The sequence below is a fragment of the Podarcis erhardii genome (genome assembly GCF_964252035.2).
Source record: "Podarcis erhardii genome assembly, chromosome: 9".
Taxonomy (NCBI): Eukaryota; Metazoa; Chordata; class Lepidosauria; order Squamata; family Lacertidae; genus Podarcis; species Podarcis erhardii.
Window position 1 is genome coordinate 58,056,092 of NC_138512.1, and position 22,111 is coordinate 58,078,202.

At 44.1% G+C, this 22,111-nt stretch overlaps 1 long non-coding RNA gene across 2 annotated transcripts; it reads left to right on the forward strand.

Annotated features, from left to right (window-relative positions):
- Positions 1–1,954: 1,954 nt before the first annotated feature.
- On the forward strand, positions 1,955–21,989 carry LOC309350415. 2 transcript variants are annotated; one of them, XR_014160335.1, is made up of 4 exons: positions 1,955–2,082; positions 12,377–12,464; positions 19,089–19,176; positions 21,768–21,989. It is a non-coding gene; the product is annotated as an uncharacterized lncRNA (long non-coding RNA). The 2 variants fall into 2 exon arrangements; XR_014160336.1 differs by lacking the exon at positions 19,089–19,176.
- Positions 21,990–22,111: the final 122 nt, after the last annotated feature.

Sequence of the window (22,111 nt, forward strand, 5' to 3'; positions counted from 1 at the left end):
AATTATTTGGCGGTATAAGCAAATGAAGATCACAGATGAAATGATGACAAACTAGATTTACTGAATAAACTGGAAGGGAATTTGTATGGATTTTTTATTTTATTTTTAAAGTTAGAGGTCTAAAATGCTGAACTCAACTGGATTCCAGCAACGATGGGCTTTAAAAATGGTTTGACTGTGAGTTGCTACAGCAGACTGCGATCCTCAGGAGTTCTTGCTTCCACACTGCCACAACTTTCTGATGTGCAAATGGTTCATTCATAATCACCTTATTTGCCTGAAGTGACTCCGGCTGCTAATCAGAATGTAGTTGTTGGAAATGAAATATTTGGTTTAACTCCTTCCTCCTTAGTGCAAAGCAAAACAAAGGGCCACTCTAGACTCCTGTTCTCCAGCTGACTGGGAGTGGGGTATATTCCAAAAGATGTCACTGATGCAATGGTAATGGATCCACTTTATTAGTCATCTGCTCATGCTTCTTCAATGTTATTGCATGATTGCCACCTGCAGGTGCAGTTTTCCAGTAGAGTGTAACAAAGGAAGACACATGCACACCCCCGGAACATTTCTGATATAGAAATCTACAGGATTTTAGCAGGAAGCTATGGGATGCGGGTGGCACTGTGGTCTAAACCACAGAGCCTAGGACTTGCCGATCAGAAGGTCTGTGGTTTGAATCCCCGCGATGGGGTGAGCTCCCGTTGCTTGGTCCCTGCTCCTGCCAACCTAGCAGTTCAAAAGCACATCAAAGTACAAGTAGATAAATAGGTCCCGCTCCGGTGGGAAGGTAAACGGTGTTTCTGTGTGCTGCTCTGGTTTGCCAGACGTGGCTTAGTCATGCTGGCCACATGACTCAGAAGCTGTACACCGGCTCCCTCGGCCAATAAAGTGAGATGAGTGCCGCAACCCCAGAGTCGGTCACAACTGGACCTAATGGTCAGGAGTCCCTTTACCCTTTACCTTTATGGCATATGCACCAATGGGAAACCAAGCAGTATATCCCCCCTAAAAACTTTTGCAGGCACAAACTGTATTGAAAGCTTATAACCACTCTAAGAACATCATGATCATCAATGCCCAATAAAAAGTAAGTCTGGAGGGACCCAAATATTAATTGTGTATATTCACTCCCTGTTGTCTAGGCTTCTCCCCTTGCTCTTCTGCATTTTTGAAATGATTCAGTTATTAGTTCTTCTGTGTTACTGAAATTAAGATGGTAAGCTCATCAGGGCAGGCACCTCTTGCTGTTAAATGTGCACAGATGACATGACAGCAGTGAATGATCATGAAACACTCAGAGCCAAACCACACCCTAACATTATTTACACTTTTTGAAACAGCATGCTTAAATTGGTCACTTTTATCTGAAAAAAGAGCAGCTGTGTAGCCCTGACTTGGAAGGAGCAATGTGCTAATTGTTCCACAGTTGCTATGCCCCCCCCATGCCCCCCTGGTGTTACTCACAGGAAACAGCACTTTTTGGTGCAAAGAGCACCCAGGAGGGGGGAATTTTTGGCAGGAAACTGGCATGGAGCTCCTATACCAGATTGGAAGCACATCCTAGATTGGGGCCCTAGGTTGTTTCCCATTTAAAATAAAAGCAGACCATGGTTTAAAACATGATTTAAGCATGGTTTAAAAAGGAGCTAAGTGTACTTTGGCCTTCATTCCATTGTTTACAAGACTCCCTGGAACCATGAAATGTTGCCTGTAAAAAAAAACAATGGCTCAGTGAATGACACCATCATGGTTGTTATGGTTATTTCTACCTTACCTGACTGAAATAGAAAGGAAACACTGTTATAGGTGCGGCAAGAGATAAGTTGCCAAATGGCTACACACATTGTGTGTGGTACAAAGATGACTATCTCAGCCGTCACTATCTGAGCTCTGTTTGAACACCTTTGCAAACCAGCACAGGGAAAGAGATTGGCGCGCACGCCACCGGCAACACAGTTACTACCATCAGAATTGTCATTGTTGTCGTCATAGCTGCCATGCTTTCATTGGTTGCTAGTCTGAAGGTGCTGAATGGCTGCGTAAGGAAGGTCTCAGACAGAGGGGAAGGAGCATTCTGGAAAGGTAACTAACAGGCTGAATTATCCGTTCAAATTGTAGAAATATCCCTGCTTAGTTGTACACACTAAGGATGTACACACACAGCGCAGAGCTCTATCCTTCTCCAATGGAGAAACTGGCAAAATGGGGAGGTAATGAGGACGTTTCCATCATTAGGGCTGCCAATTCAGAACCAGTAAGATTATCTATCTGAGGGATTGCTAACTCACCTTTCATGGCACACTGCCCTCGCCGAGGCAATTTGCAGTTTTAAACCTCAGATAAATAAAATAATTACCAAACATACCATTAAACTGAAAATCATTAAATTAAAATCAGCAGCAGCTAACAATTCTTGACACAGACCATTAACCAAATGCAGACTGGAACAGAAATGTCTTTGGGGGCTCTCTAATGCAGACCCATGACTTTGAAATGCTCTTTCTGGCAATGTCTATAACTGCGTCAATCTGCTGTGCTCTAGCAAGAGCTGGGCTGTGGCCCAGTGGCAGAGCAACTGCTTTGCATGCAGAAGGTCTAAGGTTCAATGCCTGACACTCCTGAGCTTTTCTAATAATCAGAATGTCTTGGGTTATATGTGTACCAAATGTCATCAACATGTTTTATCTAGTCAACGTGGACACACCACAATCTGTGGGGGTGGGAGTTAGTCTTCATGCTCCTAGCCATGAAGCCAAATTGGTTTATGTGTGTAGCAGATTTCAGCTTTTTATCTCATGAGAAAAAGCCCCAGCCATTCTAAGAGCCCAATGAATGAGCAAGCCTATCAGGCTTTTCTCTTTATATAAATATTTAAATGCTTTATTTGGAGAGAAAGAAATGTTTTGTGGGAAATGAGATCTTACTATGTCACGGGGACAAATTTCAGTGGATGGGTGCTGAAATAATGAAAAGAATAATTTGCTGGATATGCAGATTTGTTGATTTTTATTTATTTGTTTTCATTGTGCAAAAGCAAAGCAACATGGTAAACCACACGCTATAATTGTAGCCTGTGATGAATCCACATTCAAACTAAATAAATAATAAAAATTCTTTTCAGTAGCACCGTAGAGAGCAAGTTTGTTCTTGGTATGAGCTTTTGTGTGCATGCACACTTTTTCAGCTACACTGAAACAGAAGTCACCAGACCCTTATATATAGTGAGAGGGTGGGGAGGGGTATTACTCAGAAGGGGCATGGGAACTGGTGATTGGCTGATAGGTGTGGTAAACCTGTTGACAACTGTTAACGACTGCAGTTGGTCTTACAGGAAAAAGCAAGGGGTGAGATAGCTAAAAATAGCTTTATCGTGTACTGTATAATGAGATAAGAATCCAATGTCTCTATTCAGACCAGGTCTCTCCATGGTTTTAAGTTTGGTAATAAGTTGCAATTCAGCAACTTCTCTTTCCAGTCTATTTCTGAAATTCTTTTGTCATAAGACAGCTACTTTGAGATCTTGTATAGAATGTCCTGGGAGATTGAAATGTTATCCTACTGGTTTCTCTGTCTTGCGATTCCTGATAGCAGATTTATGTCAGCATATGAACAAAGGTGGATTTTTAAAGATACAACTGCAAATGTATTATATGATTTACACACACACACACACAATTTTCTTATACACCAGTACTTGCTTATGCAATATGTCTTGGTTTTTTCTATAGTTCCCAGTGCATGGTGGTAAGCAGATCATCCACTGTCTTGCAGAGTTTGTGACAGATAAGGTGCCCTTCAGATCACCCTCTTAAGGGAGAATCCTTCCTTTTCAAAGAAAACAGTTGACCAATTATTTATGCACCCTTTGTATTCTCCCTTCCTAAGACCTCCAGGTTGTTTCCTTCTGACTGCAGCCAGTGAAAGTCTCCCATCTACTACAGTCTTCATTCATTTCAACTAGGTGATTGCTTAGAAGCAGAACAGCTGCAGCTATTAACCCAAACAGAGGCAGACTGTCCTTTTGTCATAAAGTGGGGGGGGGGCGGATAACCAATGCTGGAAATACCCGATAAATGCTCCTCCAGAAATCTGCATAACCCTGATGATGCTTCAGGATGTAGCATATGGCCTCCAATAAGGATAGTGTTATATGTTGTGGAATCCTGAGCATATAAGCAGCTTCTAATTTTTCTGCAGATTTTTAGTTCTCTGCGTAAATCATGAAAACATTAAAAAAGTTTGGGTGAGCCTTCTAACAGCATGCAGCAGAAAGAGATCAAGCCAGTGGCAGAAAGATTATGCTACAGGCTGCATAGCTCACGATTCTCCTGATATCTTATAGTTGGCAAAATGCTAGCTTTGGAGTGAAAGTGTGTATATGAGAGAGGAGAGAGAGACAGACAGAGAGAGAGAGATTTGCAGCCAGTTTCAATATTTCTAGATATATTCAAGATTAAATTGCATAATGTGGAATATTTTTAGGGTATTTACTGTGATGACGTTTTATGTTTCATAATAATAAATAGAAGCATTGGGACTCCTGAGACATAATCAGGTGTGGTCTGAAACCCAGAGTGGGTACAGCCTTCTACCTTTCCTAAATGGGGGCTCAGACTGGTAAAAGTTTTCTGGATGTACTATGATTGCATGCTTGCACCTGATCTTCACAGCAGGGTCAATAACTGGCACCAAAACAGTGGTACCTTGGGTTAAGAACTTAATTCGTTCTGGAGGTCTGTTCTTAACCTGAAACTGTTCTTAACCTGAAGCACCACTTTAGCTAATGGGGCCTCCTGCTGCCACCGCGCAGCCGGAGCACGATTTCTGTTCTCATCCTGAAGCAAAGTTCTTAACCCAAGGTACTATTTCTGGGTTAGCAGAGTCTGTAACCTGAAGCATATGTAACCTGAGGTACCACTGTATTAAGAGACATGATGGCTGTGTTTCTTCTTTGGCTTATTAAGCATGGTTTGCTCAGGCAAAGGAAACCATATTCCCTCATTGGCTGCAGCACTAAACCAGAGATCGCACTTGGTGGATCCTGCTCATACTAGGAGAGGAAAGGAGCAGAAGCAATCTCCACATTCACAGTAAACCATTAACTGTGGTTTATCAGCTCTGCAAACTGGATGGGCTCTCTGAATCCGGAAGTTCTGTGTAATCATCATGGCTTTTATATACAGATCAGTGATAAAGCTAAGCACTATCATGTATGGTTTCAAACTGAATGGAGGGCTGTGTGTTGAGATTCCTACATTTCTGGGTCTCTTCCAACTCTACAATTGAATTGTCTTGTATGAAGACGTACATTCTTTTTCTCCTGTATTGAATCTCTTACCAATAGGGTGGCACTGAGTTCCAGAGTTAGGAGAGACTGAGAAAAATCTTGCATCTACTTTCTCTACTTGCATGATTTTATAACTCTCTATGAGGAGTTGCCTTTCCCCCCTAAACTAAGTAGCCTGAAATGGTCACCCTTTTCCCATGAGGAAGCCCTGTTCTTACCCTTTCGTCTTTTGGCTCTCCACCTGGGAGTTTGATGTGGACTTGAAGATGCTTGCGTCTCAATTTTTGTGTGTGATGCCCACATGATGCCCTCCTCACACAGCCCTCCTCACAAAATTGGCAGCCAGCACTTCCCCCCATTAAATTTGGATTTTCCTGATCCAGGAAGCATGTGATTGAAGGATTCAGCTGAGCTAGCTCAGTCAGTAGAGCATGAGAGTCATGAGTTCAAGCCCCATGTCAGGCAAACGATTCCTGCATTTCAGAGTGTTAGATTAGATGACCCCTGTGATCCCTTCCAACTCTACAATTGTAAGATTTTATGATTCTGTGATAAGCAAATCCAGTAAAAATTTACATGCTTACCTGTTGGTGTCCTTAAATCGGTGAGAGTTTTTATGCAGGTGGTGATATTTTTCTGAGTGTCATGTGTCACCATGCCTGCTACTTTGATTTTGTTTCTATCAGCACACAGGAAAGGATGTAGTGCTCATGATAATATTTTAAAAAAACACAACTGTTTTTATTTTTATTTTTGCTTAACTGCCCTAGTGCATTGCAGCTTCATTACAAGTTTGTCGTTGCAGGTATAGGCAATAAGAAAGGAAAAGGGATAAAACAAGGCCTTCTCTCTCTCTCTCTCTCTCTCTCTCTCTCTCTCTCTCTCACACACACACACACACACACACACACACCAGCCTTTGTGGCGAGTGATGCACTTGCTTGGCCACATTTATTGTACCCTGAAGCCTTTTCCTTCAGCTGAGGATGGGTGGTACCCAAATTCCCTGCCTGCCTGGATGTTCTTTGACCTTGCACGTCATTCTTCAGTGGGCTGCTGCTGGGGCTGGCCATCTCTGCCTCTCACTTTCTCACTCACACACATTTAATCTGCTCTTTTGCTCAACCCTGGCAGGCTGAAAACTTGTATTCCAATAATAATAATAATAATAATGATGATGATGATGATGATGATATTTAAAGAGAAGAATGCTGTTTTGCCTTTGCTTAAAACATTGGCTTTGGTGGCAGTTTGCTGTTGCATGTTTCCACATTATTATTCTTTTAAGGTGTGTGTGCACACAGAGATACACAAATACCTGTGTGCATGTCTAGGGCAGACTTCAGATGTCTGGAACTTGTGGAGTGTGGAAAAGGGACAACAACACATAGTGCGAATACATCGCATTAAGCACTGCCCAGTAGTGTGGCTCTGTTTAAATCACTTGTGAGGAAGATGGCACACAAACAGACATTATAATGGCCTAGCGTGGGCACAACCTTCATACTGCTGGCATTTCATAGTGCAAGAGCAGCAAGAGCAATAAATGAGACTGTGCAGGAGGGCTTCTCTCTATCTTCAAGCTGGCAAATAAATGAAGGAGGTATAACCAAAGGGACATTAACAACAACAACAAAAATCTCCTGATTTACATAATATATTTAAATTGGAAAATTGCAAAATGGCTCCGAGTATGAAATAAGCATTTTGCTTCCATTCATAACTTCTTCTTCTTCTTCTTCCAATGACATTAATTTAAAAAGTTTCCTCTTCTCATCCACAAATATCCTTTATTGCTAATTCCTTTTTAAAACATTTGTGCGCCTAATTTTTCTATATTTGCTGGAAAACAGGTGCTAAACAGTAACAAAGACTCATGTGCGTAATTTGCACCAAAATAGCATTTAAAAAACAAATGCCTTAATTTCTAACACCAACATAAACTAAGTTTCCATTGGATGCACAATGGAACAATCACTAAAGTGATAAATAGTGAGTTTTCTTTCTCTGAATAAAGAAATGTTTACTCAGGCTAAATGGCAGAAAAATGTCAAGATGTATCATTTATTTTACACAAACAATAAAAATTTAGGTGACAGACTCTATCCTCAATTAGTTGAGATAATAACAGCAATGCTTTCCTCATAAATAACTATGTAATGGCTATGATACGTGGCATTCAGTCATTAAAAACATCTACATTCTCGGAACAACATGGTCCTCAGTTCTTTCAAAATCTCTTCTTTATTGTGACTTTTGCATTTTGATTGAGATGAGACAGATGCTAGCAAAAAAACCAAACCCTTTTCCTTCAGGCAGGGGGAAGATTTCTACTCTTTCTACTCAATTGCACAGCAAATTATTAGCAGTATCCACCCACTGGCAAACAGTTTCTCAACATTTTCCTACCAACTGAACTAAACAAATAAGTAGCTGATATTTTGCTCACTTCCACAACCTTAAATGAGGACTGTTATTTCATGAACAAAGGACGTAGCTCTGGGACCGATAATGTTAATCCCCAGTTCAGAGGTGGGGAACCTGGGACCTTCCAGAAGTTGTACTCCAAGTCCCAGAAGCCCCAACCAGCAAAGCAATGGCAAGGGATGATGGGAATTGCAGTGCAGCAACAGCTGGTGGAACCCAGGTTCCCCACCTCTGCTCTAGATCTATGTAGATGGTGAAGAACAGAGACATCAAATGCAAACCTAATGTTGCAGTATGTTGATGTTATAATATATTTATTTTAGTGTATGCCGTTTTGAAATTTTTAATTTTAAGATATATAAATAAGAGTGTAAATAAGTAAATAAATGTGTGTGCAGTCAGACAAAGGTAGAAGTGGTCAGGAGCAGCTGACTGAGAAGTCAGTCTAGAGTCAGAAGCTTCATAGTACCAAGTGACTGGTTGACACTCAACTATTGACCCACTGAATCACTTGACTTCCGCTGAGCTACAATATTGCCCTTTAATCATCTTCAGTGGTGGTACTGAAGTACAGCTGAAAACAGGACAGCAGCTCTTCTAGTAAGCAACCAAGAGCACTGACAAGTATGCTCCTTATCATCTAAGCCTGGGATGGGGAACACGTGGCCTTCAAGATGTTGGACTCTCAATAGCCTTGGCCAACTTGGCCAATACTCAGGGATTATGGGAGTGGTAGTCCAACAATATCTGGAGGGCTACAAGTTCCCCACCCATGATCTTAGGCAGGTTGTGAAGCTGACAAAAACAAGGGCTGCTTGTTTATTTCCTTCATGCCAGTTTAGTGCCGCTAAACACAGTTGTGGTCTTGAGGCACATCATTCTCCATTGTTAGAGCCTGCCCTACCATTAGGTAGAGGAAGTTGGATGTCATGAGAAAGGGCAGCAAATTGTTGGGAGGGCAGGGAGGGAAAGAGGGATTGGTGGAAATCTTTTGTCCACATATTCAGGCATCATTGGCTGAAACTGATCCTGCAAAATGGGACAGGGTGGTGCACTGGTGCCCATGTTTCCTGTGTGCTTGGATACATGTGTTGGTGTCCCCTTCAGACTTGATGTGTTTGATGCAGCAAGCAGCAAGTTACCTGCAGTGCTATGCAAGTGGGATTTGGCCCGTAGCTTGGTCCTGAGTAACATTTCAGACAAGAAGCAGGCAAGGAAAGCTGACACTAAGTCAAACATTGATGTTCAAGACAGAGTTGACCCAAGTGGCAAGGAATGTGTGGCACACAAATCTCTGAAAGACAAGCACAACAAGGATGCTCTCTGGGATAAAAGCATCCCTCTTCACAGGTATGCCAGAGGCCCTCAGATTCTCTTGGCTGGTTGACACTCAACTCTCCCCTAAGTCAACCTTCACCTTAATCGATTAGGCAGCTGGTTTACAAGGTTCAACTAATGGAAAGGGAACAATTATATATATATATATATGCACATGTGTACAAAACAGGGATCCAAGCACCAGATTACCCGGGCTTTGACCGTTGCTGGAGAAACCTTGCAAGGCACCTGCCCTATGTTCCTGGATAGTTGTTAGAACAAACAGCGTAGTTAATAAGTGTTGATGGCTGCAAACTGAGACCACCAAAAAGTTGGTTTGAAAACTGCTGCCTTAGGGCGCCTCTCAGCGGTGCAGTAATGGATGCCGTAAAAACAGTATTGTCATTAATAAGCATTTGCAGGGAACGGGAGGGCAGTGTCACAGCAGGCTAAAACACTTATTGTTAGTTGTCGGGTGACAAGTTGTTCATTTTCATTTGGAAGCCACTGGCTTGCGTCTGCGTGTGACAGTTAGTAATTTGGATATGTGGAGGAAGAAAGGGATATTTGATTTGGAAACAGCAACAAAAATGTGAGATTTATTTCCATATCATGCCTATGGGCTGGGCTGGTTCTGTTATCTCCATTAAGCAAATTTCAGTTAATGTAGTTTGCCTATATCTCCTCTGCCCAGATTTTCAGCTCCATCCTTCAGTGAGGGTGCATTGGGTCTGTAAGGTTTACTCACCTCCCCAAATCTGGTGCCTCGTTGTATTTGGAATTGATGCCAGAAAGAGCATGGAATGTCCTAGGTCCAAATCTGGTTCTCCTTGAGTTCAGAGTATGAGCTCATCTTTATGATGGAACCCTCCCTATGGACTCCCTGATGAGAAAGGATCATCTAGCCACCTTACTAGATGCTTTGAAGGAGTAAAAAAATGTTTCCTTATGTGTCTGCCTGATCTTAACACTGTGAGGTTTTTTGCTTGTTTGTATTTAAAAATTCATTTTAAATGGTTTTAATATTCCAAATATTTAAATATTTTGCTGTTCAGTCAGTCTGAGAGCTACTTTTGGTCTAGCTGGTGGCATATGATTTTTAGACTAAATAAATGGCTAAATAAAACTTCCCAGTTCTAATGGCATTTTAGCTCCATTTATTTAAATGGAGCTGAGTTCTAAGTTAGTGCGCTTGCATTTTCAACTTTAACCTATGCCCTTCACAAGCTTGATATTCATAGCATGCCATTAAATGGATACTCTTTAAATGGATACTCTCCCCCCTCCCCATTCTCATATTCCTTGAATATGGCTATGAGCAGTGGAAATTAATGCTCATTAGGACATGGGTGGCACTGTGGTCTAAACCACAGAGCCTAGGGCTTGCCGATCAGAAGGTCGGCGGTTCGAATCCCCACAATGGGGTGAGCACCCATTGTTCGGTCCCAGCTCCTGCCAACCTAGCAGTTTGAAAACACATCAAAGTGCAAGTAGATAAATAGGTACTGTTCCGGCAGGAAGGTAAATGGTGTTTCTGTGTGCTGCTCTGGTTTCGCCAGAAGCGGCTTAGTCATGCTGGCCACATGACCCAGATGCTGTCTGCAGACAAAAACGCTGGCTCCCTTGGCCAGTAAAACGAGATGAGCGCTGCAACCCCAGAGTCGTCCATGACTGGACTTAACTGTCAGGGGTCCCTTTATCTTTTTAGGACCAGTAGGGCGGGAGGCAGGGAGGCAAACAGCAGGTGGCACCAGACTGCCAGAGCAAATAACTAGCAGAGCTGGAGGCAATGAGAGGCAGAGCCAACTAGCTCCGCTTATGCCCCCATATCCCTCCCTGTCAAGCTCTAAAAATGCAGCACTGAAACTAAGGTGGAGGAGACTGGCTGCAAGAAAGGTGGTAGGCAGCTGGGAGATGACTGAAGGCAGAGTGAGCTGGTGGGGCTGCAGTGCCTTACTTGCCTCCCCTGGCTCTGAGTGCACGAGAGAGATTAAAAAAAGAGGCATTTACTGAACCAGAAAGCAGACTACGTCTTTAAAAAATAATAATATTAAAATGTTGTGATCTCCTGAGAAAAGACTAGACCTTGGGAAGCAAAGTTGGCGTCCTCTTATCTGGAGCAGTCTCTGGTGGAAGCTCATTATTGCACTGTTGAGAATCTGAGCAGAAGAAACGTACAAGGACTACTGAAAACAGTGCAATGCAGTTATTATTAATTTGCTGCTATGTAACAGCTCATGGGCTGTTAATGCAAAGGGACTTGCCATATGGACGGCATTAAATGATGCACCTGGAGGACATGGGAGGTTCCATTGCACCCAGTGCTGGGTAGCTTTTAATTGGATTTCTGCACTTAGTTTCACTTTCCATATGAAAACTCTGAATGGTCTAGATCAGGGATGGGAAAGCTGTGGCCCTCCAGCTCTTGTTGGACTACAAGTCTCACTATCCACTGTTAGCCATGCTGGCTGGGTCTGATGGAAGCTAGAGTCCTACAACACCTGGAGGACACTCGGTTGCCTATTCCTGCCCTAAAAGCATGGTACGGGCAGGGGAGCATCATCTTTGGATCTCAAAGCTTGAGGACTGCAGTGGTAAAGGCATTGCTTAAGGCAGGGGTAGCCAACATGGTGCCATCCAGATGTTTTGGACCACAGTTCTCATCAGCCCAATTCAGCAATAGCCAATGCAGAGAGCTGACCAAGATGCCTGGAGGGCACCACATTGACAACCCCTAAGTTGAGGAAAGCTGCACCCAGCTATGTATAATTCTTTAAAGCAGGGAGGACAACCTCTTGGTCTTGCAGTTCTTACTGGACTCTAGCTCTCCAACAGTTTGACTTCACCTCCAGAGGCTTTTATTGCCTCCCGAGACAGATGGATGCCAACCACCAACCCTCTCTCATAACCTCTGACTGTTGGCCATGCAGAGAATATGGGGCAAAGCTGAAGGAATTGGAAATAGTACAGAAAAAAGGAGTGATGGTGGAAATCCAGTGTAGTGTAGTGGTTAGTGTGTCAGACTGTAACCTGGAAAACCAAGGTTCAAATCCCCACTTGGTCATGAAGCATACTGAGTGACCTTGAGCCAGTCACTGCCTCTCAGCCTAGCCTTCCTCATTGTGGTTTCTTTTTTGGGGGGGGTGTTAAGTGAGGGAGGGGGTTAGAACCACACATCCCACCTTGAGCTCAATGGAGGAAAGTTGGGATATAAAGGCACTAATTAATTCTAAACTGATTAGTGAAACCTTATTTGATTAACTATATAAGCCAGAGATCGATTAAATAGTACAAGATTTCTGAAAGGAGGAAATGGTTTTTGATGATGCCCGTTTCTTACACTAGACATCCTCTTTGATGAAGGATTCCATCCTGCGTGTGAGGGAAGGAGGAGATGTTCCTTCTAGTTTGGTGCTTGCGGTCTCCAGCTTCTGTAAGTACTTTCAGAACCAGCGTGGTGGTGTGATTACAGTGTTGGAGTAGGATTCGAGAGAACCAGGTTCAAGTTTACTGAGTGCCCTTGGGTTGGTCACTATCTCTCAGCCTAACCCACCTCACAGGACTCTTATAAGGATTTGAAAAATGAGGTCTCTGGGGGAACAATTTACACTCAGCTCAGTGGAGAAACTTTGGGATATACAAATGTAATAAAATAAGTAAAAGTAAATATAAGTAAATGAGTAAAAATAAAAGCTCAGAGAATATTTTGCATGATGAGTTGGGGGACATTTTCTGCCAGTTCAAATGGTTTTTAATCAATTATCTTGCTTATTAATCTGTGAAATGCTGCAACCCTAATTATAAATCCCTGAATCTCTGGTCACCTCCTATGTGCATTTCCAGAGAAGTCAAAAGAGCAACAGCAGTTTATCTCAGTCTGGCCCCTTTTGAATGTTAATTTTAACAAAGAAGCTGCAGTAAATGAAAGTGGCAATAAAAACAGCAGCATTCAAAGTTCATAGAGTATGTAAATACAGCCAGTTCTCTCTCATGCTGTTCTTTGGCAATATGCAGTGCTCCCAAGAGTTTGATATTATTATTATTTTTACAAAAGGAAATCTTATACAAGGCTGGATGCCCAATTTTAAAACTTTTAAATGACTTTTAAATGATAACACTTAGACCATCTCATAAGTACTTCTTTTTTTTTAAGTGTGTATTTCCAGGCAGATTTGTAAGCATTTTAGTCTCCTCTGAGAACTGGGATGGATTGGACTTTAATAGGTCCATCCGTCCATACCCACGAGTATGAACCTTGGTTAATAACCTATGCACCATTCAGGCAGTGACCAAGTGTCTATAATAGCTCTCTTTGATGGCTCATAACTGCGAAATTCCCTTCCTCTGAAGAATCTCCTAAATCTGATTCCTCCCCCGCTCCAGAAGTGATGCAAGTATTCATTATTATTATTATTTGAGCTAGCGAGGGTTAAACAGATGTGAGGAATTTACATTTGTTAGGCTTTAATTTGATTGATTTTGATTGTTAGTTATACAGTATTCATTGAATTAATTATCTGTTCATTTGCTTTTCTGTATCCTGGTCTAGGAAGAATGGGTAGGCTAAAAATCCAAACTGAAATAAATGCATTCACAAACTAAATAGGTCAGGAGGCATCATCAGAGTCAGACACTCTGAAGTCCACCGAGTTCAATAAGTTTTTAAGGATGCTTGGATTTTTTGCTGGATTGTAGCCAGTGGCCACTGATCTGAAAGTATAATCTGAAAATTGACAAAACCTCAGAGTTGTGTACATTTCCAGATTTTACGTAAGTTACATTTGACTGATATTTAAAAAACAAACAGAGCAGAGCTCTTCTAATATTCTTTAAAATTCTGGGTGTTAAAACATTATGGCTTGCATCCAAAGTTACTCCTCCATCCATGTTGAAAGGGGTTGATTTCCATCAGGATCTTCTGCCATGGTCCATCCACCTCCAGGGAGGTATGCAGAGGGGGGAAAGCAGAGGGAAAGCATTGTTCTGTGACCATAAACTCTTGTTCTATTTATCTAAGGAAAGTTAGGATCCAAGTTCATGGGTTGGAGATTAATGTTTTATTAAACAAATATGTGCTTTGTTTTGATTTTACCTCTTGAAAGTCTGTTTCAAGGTGTTTTCCTCTGAAAAATCGGAGAACAGAATCCACACACACACACACACACACACACACACACACACACAAATCTACCTGCTGGGACATGGGTGGTGCTGTGGTCTAAACCACTGAGCCTCTTGGGGTTGCCGATCAGAAGGTTGGAAGTTCAAATTTCCATGATGGGGTGAGCTCCCGTTGCTCTGCCCCAGCTCCTGCCAACCTAGTTTGAAAGCATGCCAGTGCAAGTAGATAAATAGGTACCACTGTGCTGAGAAGGTAAACAGCATTTCTGTGCGCTCTGGTTTCCATCAAGGTATCCCGCTGCACCAGAAGCGATTTAGTCATGCTGACCATATGACCCTGAAAGTGGTCTGTGGGAAAACGCCGGCTCCCTCGGCCTGAAAGTGAGATGAGCGCTGCAACCCAACAGTTGCCTTTGACTGGACTTAACTGTCCAGGGGTCCTTTACCTTTATCTTTTTTACCTGCTGGTGTTTCCAAGAGAAGTCCATAAACTTCTGGGTGGGGCACTTGCATTTAAAACCTCAAGAAATGCAGATAGTGTGTTTGCTGAAAAAGTCCTTTTGGCTAGCCATCAGTGCGATTGACCACAAAAGAAACATGGGAGGCACCTATGATTTCAAGTCAATGCACATTCAAGCCCATCCATGTAGTGAACATTTCATTTCCACACTGTTCTGCTATCTGTTTCCTTACACAGAATCCCTAGCCTGGAGCCCTGGCACCAGCTGTCAAGGAAAACTCCCTCCGAGGCCGCCTCTAAGCACACATGCCAAAATAAGTTCCACAGGAAATGAATAGGATTTATTCTCACGAAATGTGTTTATGATAAAGATGAAAGAGCAGTGTCCTGCAAACGTCATCCAGTGATTTATTTTTAGCAAAGGTTCAGATGTCAGGCTAAGAAAACCTTCCACGTGGGTGTTCTGTTGCCCCACTTTTCCTCCAAGCAGCTAGGGCTGGTTCCCCCCTATCCTTTATCTTCACAACAACCCTGTGGGGTGGGTTAGGCTGAAAAATAATGAATGGACAAATATCACTCAGCTCTAATTAGCTCTTAGCCACTGCCCTGACTGTCCTATATAGCTGGTGAACTGTTAGTACTTCTAGTCTGACCTCATTAGGCTGTTCAAAGAACCATGAGAGCAACAGACACTTGTACACAAGCTACTTTTGCTTTCAGAGAAAAAGTGTCTTGGTTCGCACATGGCATTACACCATGGTTTATTAAACCATGTCTTAGTGTTTGAACCCAGCCCAGTAGCTTAACTATGTTTTATTAACTGTTGTTAGAGGTAACTTCTTAACCAATGTTTGCAGCTGGTTTATAAAATCATAGTTAACATTTAACCTCAGCTTACTGTTATGAGAAAATCCAGACCTCCTCTTTAACCATGGTTAAGGAGTTATCACCACCAAAAGGCTAGAGAGCCACAAGTGAAGGAAGGGCAGCAAAAGATTCAAATCACTCTCAAAGTTCAGCTGCTGTGTGGGGTAAGAAGTCAATAAGTGATTGTCTGCCAGATGCTTCAGCTTTAACTATGGCTTATTGACTATGCTTCATGTTAACTATGGTTAACACTAACCATGGTTAGCATACGTGTGAATCAAGTTAATGCCCTAGATTAATTTGAGCCTAAAAAACATTTTCCCCAAACTAGCTAGGAGCCATTTGTGTATAGAAGTGGGCTTCTGTATCACAAATTTACCTGGATAGATAGTGAATTGCATGCGCAAACTTTGGCTCTGTTTAAATGTTGACAAATTTCCATTAGGAATAAAATAAAGATGCAAATTGCTGAAGAAATTAGAGAACTGACTTTAAGATTGAAAAATGAGAAACTTATAGAAACTTAAGAGAACTGAAATGGTCATCAATAGCTGTAGCTGCATTGCTGGGTCAAGTCCATAAAGAAGGAGGGCACAGGGTGAGGGGACTGGGAATAAATCTCTTCCTTACTCTCGGGCAGCCATACTTTACAATGGTCAATGCTCAGCTGGGCTACCAGAAGCCAAATAGAATAGTTTTGGTGGCCAGGTGGAACAGCAGTTGGTTGCCACTTGATCATCTCAGGATTTCTGGATTAAACACTAGAAGTTATAAGAACAGGCTCTATACAAGATATATATATTATTACATTGATATATTACATTGCATTTGCAGCAGTGAAGCCTTGCTAAGAGCATGCTATTTTCTGGGAAGAGACAGTGAGATAAAGGTGGACTCTAAGAGAGAAAGAGAAGCAGTGGATATAGCACAGTACATTTTATGTGATATTGTGAGGATGGTTTTAGGAAGAAGGAGCAAGAGTGCTGCCAGGTTGGGGAAATTGGAGGAGAAAGGGTATAGTGTAGGAGGCAGGGGGAAAATAGGGAGCATCCTACTGGAATTCCAGGAGAATGTGAGATCTGGGATAAAAGGAAGGAATATCAGTTTTAGGAAGGAAGGAGAAAAAGTGGGGTTGAGAATTAGCAGGGGATAATGGAATCCTAGGGAGGAGTGAGAGCAAGAATGAGGTTGGAGTTAGGATCTTGTGAAAAATGAGATGTCAGGAGAAGGAGAAAGAAGTAGGGTGTGGTTTATGATATTTGAAGAATTAACAGTAGGAGGGAGCAGGGAAAAATGGGTTTGTGAGTTGGGACCTTGGAGGGAAGTGAGATCTGAAGGAGGAAATAATGGGGTTGCAGTGGGTGAGAGAAGTGGCAAGGGGCAAAGTGGAGGAATTATTTCACAATTTCTTGATTTATATGGGGTTGGGTTCATAGGTTTCTATAGGCTTCTAGTAATTTTATTAGGTATCAGTGGGTATCCATTAAGCTTTTAAATGGAATATAATGAATTTGATTCATCAGTCCATATAATTCCAAAGTTGCCTATATTTTTAATTACCTCCTCCCTTATCAAATATCTTGGAAATGAAATATTTGGGTAGCATTGGGCACGCATGAGCTTAAATTTATTTAACAGTACATGCATGTCCTCATTTTCCTATAAGCTAAAACTAGTGCAAGATATTCATCTTTAAGTATTACAGCCATCCTGTCCTCCCTCCCTCCCTCCTCTTAAACAAAAAACCTTTAGGTACCACATAAGCATCAGTAAAGTGCCACAATGAAGCATTTAAGACCTTTACACGGAAACAACACGCTCATTCGACACCACGAACGTGGCTACATATTAGCCTATTCATTGGTGCAAAGTGTCACCTCTATCCTTGTCTCCAAAAGAAAAAGCCAAAGAGAAACTTTGTGGCTGCACACACTTTTGAATGCTTTAAAATGAGAGCAACCCTTTCATTACGCGGGACGATTTCACCTCCGAAGGGGAAGCTCAGCAGCTGCTAGAAACCCTTCGAAGGAGACTATTATTATTATTATTATTATTATTATTATTATTATTATTAATCATCATCGTCATCATCGACGGCGATGATTATTGCTGCTCCTGGCACCGAGACAGCGCCGGGAATGCAGGATTATTTCCGTGAGATTAAGTCTGGAGTCTGAGGGAGGCTCTTTTTTTGCGTTGGCGGAAGGCGCTGGGAGGAATAAAGCCGCCTGGGTCTTTAACTTCTAGGATTCAGGGTTGTTAAGAGCTCTTTCCGCGCGAGTGGGAGACCTCCCAGTGCAGCGCCTCCCCTCTCTCGCCTCCTCTCGAAAAGCCTCTCCAGAGCCGACGGCTTCTCCTCGCCGGCGGCCGCCTGCAAATGGTTAAGAGGGCGCCTGGGCGAGGGAGGCGAGGGGTGCTGGTGTGGAGAGCACCCTTCTCCAACGAGCAAGGACCTTCCCACTCCAGGCTGCGGCTGGGGGAGGAACTCTCTCGCCTTCGCCTTCCCTGCCGTCGACTGGAGCACACCCTCCAACGCCACCCCTCTCTCTCTCGCACACACCAGCCACCCCCCGCGCGCTCTCCCTTCTCCCTCCCCTTCTCCATCTCCCCCCCCCCCCGCTCCTCCCTCTCTCCCACCCCCCCCGCCTCCCTTGCGCTCTCGGCACGCACGCACGCACAGAGGCAAGTTAATGGGGAATAAAGAGGCTGGAGTCCGCGGCAAGTGCCTGCTCCTTACAAATGAGCCTCCAGGCAGCTTTTCCCACCCACCTACCCAGCGCCCCCCTTGCTCCTCCACAGCCGCCGCCGCCCGCCCCTCCGTCGAGGAAGGAGGGGCGGCCAAACGTGGCCTCTCGCTGCGTTGAGCGCGCAGGAGGAGGAGGAGGCGTGGGGGAGGGGATTGGAGAGGGAAAGCGGAGCAGTGGCCCGTGCGCGCCTCTTGTTCCCGGTGTAATTTGCAGCCAATCATCAGTAGGTGTCCACATCCCTGCATCCTCCTCACCTCCCTGGCGCGCCTCAGCCTCTCCCCCCCCCCCCACGTCTCTCTTCTCTTCTCTTCCCTCCCCTCCCCCAGCAACCACACACACGCAGGCACACACACAGAGAGGGGGAGAGCGAGGGGGAGAAAGAGAGAGAGAGACTCCCCCGGCTGCGTCCCTCCCTCCCTCGCACACAGCGACTGGAGAGACGGACGGAGCGCAACGCGCAGGAAGAGGAGACCACCGAGCAGCACAGCCAAGCGCTCTCACACATTCACGCGCGCACGCACATACACACACACAGCGCACACACACAAGCGCGCGCGCACACACACATTCAGTGCCTGCTCTTTCCTCTCTCTCCCCCTCCCTTCCCCCCTCCTCCTTTCTCTGCAACAAGGAGAGAGAGAGAGAGGAGGAAAAAAAAAAAGAAAGCCACTTACAGGTATTTGCTTAGTGGATCGGCGTCTTTATTCCTTTCCCACCGACCCCCCTCCCTCATCACCACCCTTTTACAGTTTGTTTACAAGTATCAAAGTTGTAATTGAGGAGCTGCCAAAGACACATCGGGATATTCTTCCTTTTTTTCTTTTTTCTTCTTTTTTTCCCACCCCCTTCTTCTTTGTGTTAGGGAGTGATGAGCAACTAATTAAAGACAGACAGGCGGATTAAGCGTCTGCAAAATCCAAGTGTCCCCCCCCCCCAAAATACAGAGACTGGTAAGTGATTGTTTTTGGATCTCTCTCCTTCCCCCCTTTTCTTTCTCTTTTCTTTCTTTTTTCTCCCTTCCCCCTTCCTGTTATCTCTCCTCTCCTCTCCCCCCCCCTTCTTGTGGTCCGCTGGGGTTGTTAAAGTAGATGAATGCTAGGCTTGGGCAATAAAAGGCGCTGCTGTATTAATTTATTAATTAATCTGCACCAGCCCCTCCTCCTGAATGTTAAATATGACCTTTGATCTCTCTGTCTCTAGCAGGAGCAGATATGCAATATTGAACATGTACAGTCACATTGGCTTAAGCAGCGAGTAGATCGCAGTCTCTTTAGCTGTTTTTAATTATCCGGGTTTTTTTATTAAAAAATAAAATAAAAAAATCGCACGATAGTTTTAATTTAAAAAAGAAAAATCAATAGCTGCGTCTTAGACACCTCTTTCGCGCTCCAGAGATGCATCGATTAAACAATAATGACCTGGTTAGTGGGCACCATAATTTTCTCATTTCTGGTAGCAGTAAACCTTGAAAGGGGATTTGGTGGTGGCGGTAAGAGAGAAGAGGCTGAAATTGTAGCAGGGGTTTCCTGGAGGGGGGAAAAAACATTTAAAATGCAACGAAAATGGGGCATAGACGTGTGTTCTGTTGAGAGCCTATGTGATATTATTATTACTCAAACATTATCACTATCTTTTCCAATGTGAGTGCATTGCCTATGCAGAACCAGGAAAACTACTTGTATTAAGTAGTTGCTGTTAATGGAAATGAAGTTATACTTTCTTTTCCTTTTTAAAAAGTAGCCTTATTTCATACACTGAATTTTTCTGTGATTAGGTTGTTTTTGTGCGTGTTTTCAGAATAGGGAGAAGACCTCCTTGTTGCAACCAAATCCTTACAAGGAGCAGTGGTTTCAGTTTTCCCCCCCGATGTAAAAATGCAGAGGTGGCTCTAGTGTGATTAGGGTCTTTCCCTGATTAAAAGATGCATGTTGGTCCCTATGTGGCAGACAAGGCTGATGTGACTTTTCTTTCTTTCTAGAATTGCTCTCATAATCTGGATTAGTTTACCTAAAACCTAAAACCCTGCTTTTCAGTCTATCCCAGCAGTTAAATGACGAAGTCCCCCCCCAAGCTAGTAGGATGGGCTAGAAATGGTTCATTAGTCTAATTATGACTGTAATTAGTATAATTGATAACTATTTTTTAACTGTAGGAATCAGGCATAAAACTGTACTGGGGTCCTTTCTTGGTGTCTCTGGGAGACCTTATATTCTGTTTACAAGTGAAAAAAAACAGGGGAATGTTGCAAGTAAAAACATTGTTTGGTGAGAGGTGGAACCACATTCTGGATGACAAAGATATATATTGTGTCCAGTTGGGTTTTTGGTTTGTTTTACTTCCTTAAGGTTGGAAGAGTGTACTTCTCCCCGTGTTACAAACTAATACGCCCTCTCTGATATTGGATGGCCTATGTGAAATAAAAACAAAACCCCACAACCCATATGGGAGTAGGTAACCCACAGCAAGGGGTATACCTTGCAAATCTTTTTTTAATAAGACTGATAAAGTGTATTTGGGAGGTGGTGCGTGCCTCCTTGATATCTATCTAGATTTTTTTTTTACATAGCGTCCCTGGCTTGAAGGTTGTATAGCATGTTAAGTGACTGCGTGGATATTCAGTCCCCTTGCAGCTGCAGGATCTCATACCCAAACCTGTGAAATTGCCTTGCATGTGTGTGTATAAATATATATCCCCCACCTCAACTCAGTCCCTTTATTATTTACTTAATTTGGGGGGCTTGGCTCCCCCTCTACCAAAGAGACCTGATCTAGGGACCCTGCAACACAGCCAGCTGTGATTCAAACTGATGACACCCCCCTCCCTCAGATTCAGAAAACAGTTCCTGCTAATCCTCTAAAGAACCAACTAGGTTAAAACAAAACAAAATCTCGATATTCCGACGGAGGAAGGGCGACTCTTGGCGGCATTGTGCTTCCTCCTACTTTTTAACGCCTGAACACTTTCTTCTTCTCCTCCTCGCGCTCCCTTTGCTCACCCCCCCGCCCCCCGCCTGGTTTTCTCCTCCCGAGCCCGCTGCTCTCCAGCCCCGTCTTGCCCTGGCAACCCGGCTCGTTCACACATTTCCTAAAGCTCCGATGCCCTCTGGTGAGAGGATTGGGAGCCCTTTCCCACCCCTCATTTGCATGTGTTTAGCACTCCGGTTGCCCCTTCTCCCCTGGCATTTGTCAGCCCGCCCTCCCCTCCCTCCCTCTCCCCAGCTATTAAAGCATTTACCGCGGGGTGGGATTGGAGGGGGCGGCGGAGGAGGAGGAGGAGGAGGTGAAGGGAAGGTGGCCGGAGAGCGGAGGAGGCACCGTCGGCTGCAGGGCTGGGATCATGTCTTTATTGATTGTTATGCAAACGAGCTGGGGTGACTGACGGGCGCCGTCTCTCCCCGCAGCGTGTGTTGTGTGGTGTCTTTTGAACACAACAAAACAAAAACCCCTCGCACGCACAGACAGTCCTCTTTCTCGCGCGCGGATCCTCTTTGCCTCCTTCTGCGTAGACTTTTCCCCCCCGAAATGACTTTCTTTCTTTCAGTTGCGACGGTTCCCGGGGAGGACGACGACGACGACGACGATGCAAAGGAAGAGGCTGCCTGAGAAGACTTCGCCGTGTGCCGAGATGCCCCCCCAAGAGGATTAGAGGGCAGCGCTTCCCCCCCTTCCCTCCCCCTGACCCCCCGGGCTACCCAGCACCCGGCCCGGCCCCCCCGACGGCTCCCGTGGCCCTCCTCCCCGCCCTGCCCTTCCCTCCCCTGGCCCTCCCCGGCCCCCCCTTCCTCTCCTCGCCCCCTCCCCCCTCCTCCTCCTCCTCGACGTCCTCCTCCTTCCCGCCCACCCTGTTGCCCCAGGCCCACCCGCACCCCCACCCTCACCCTCCCC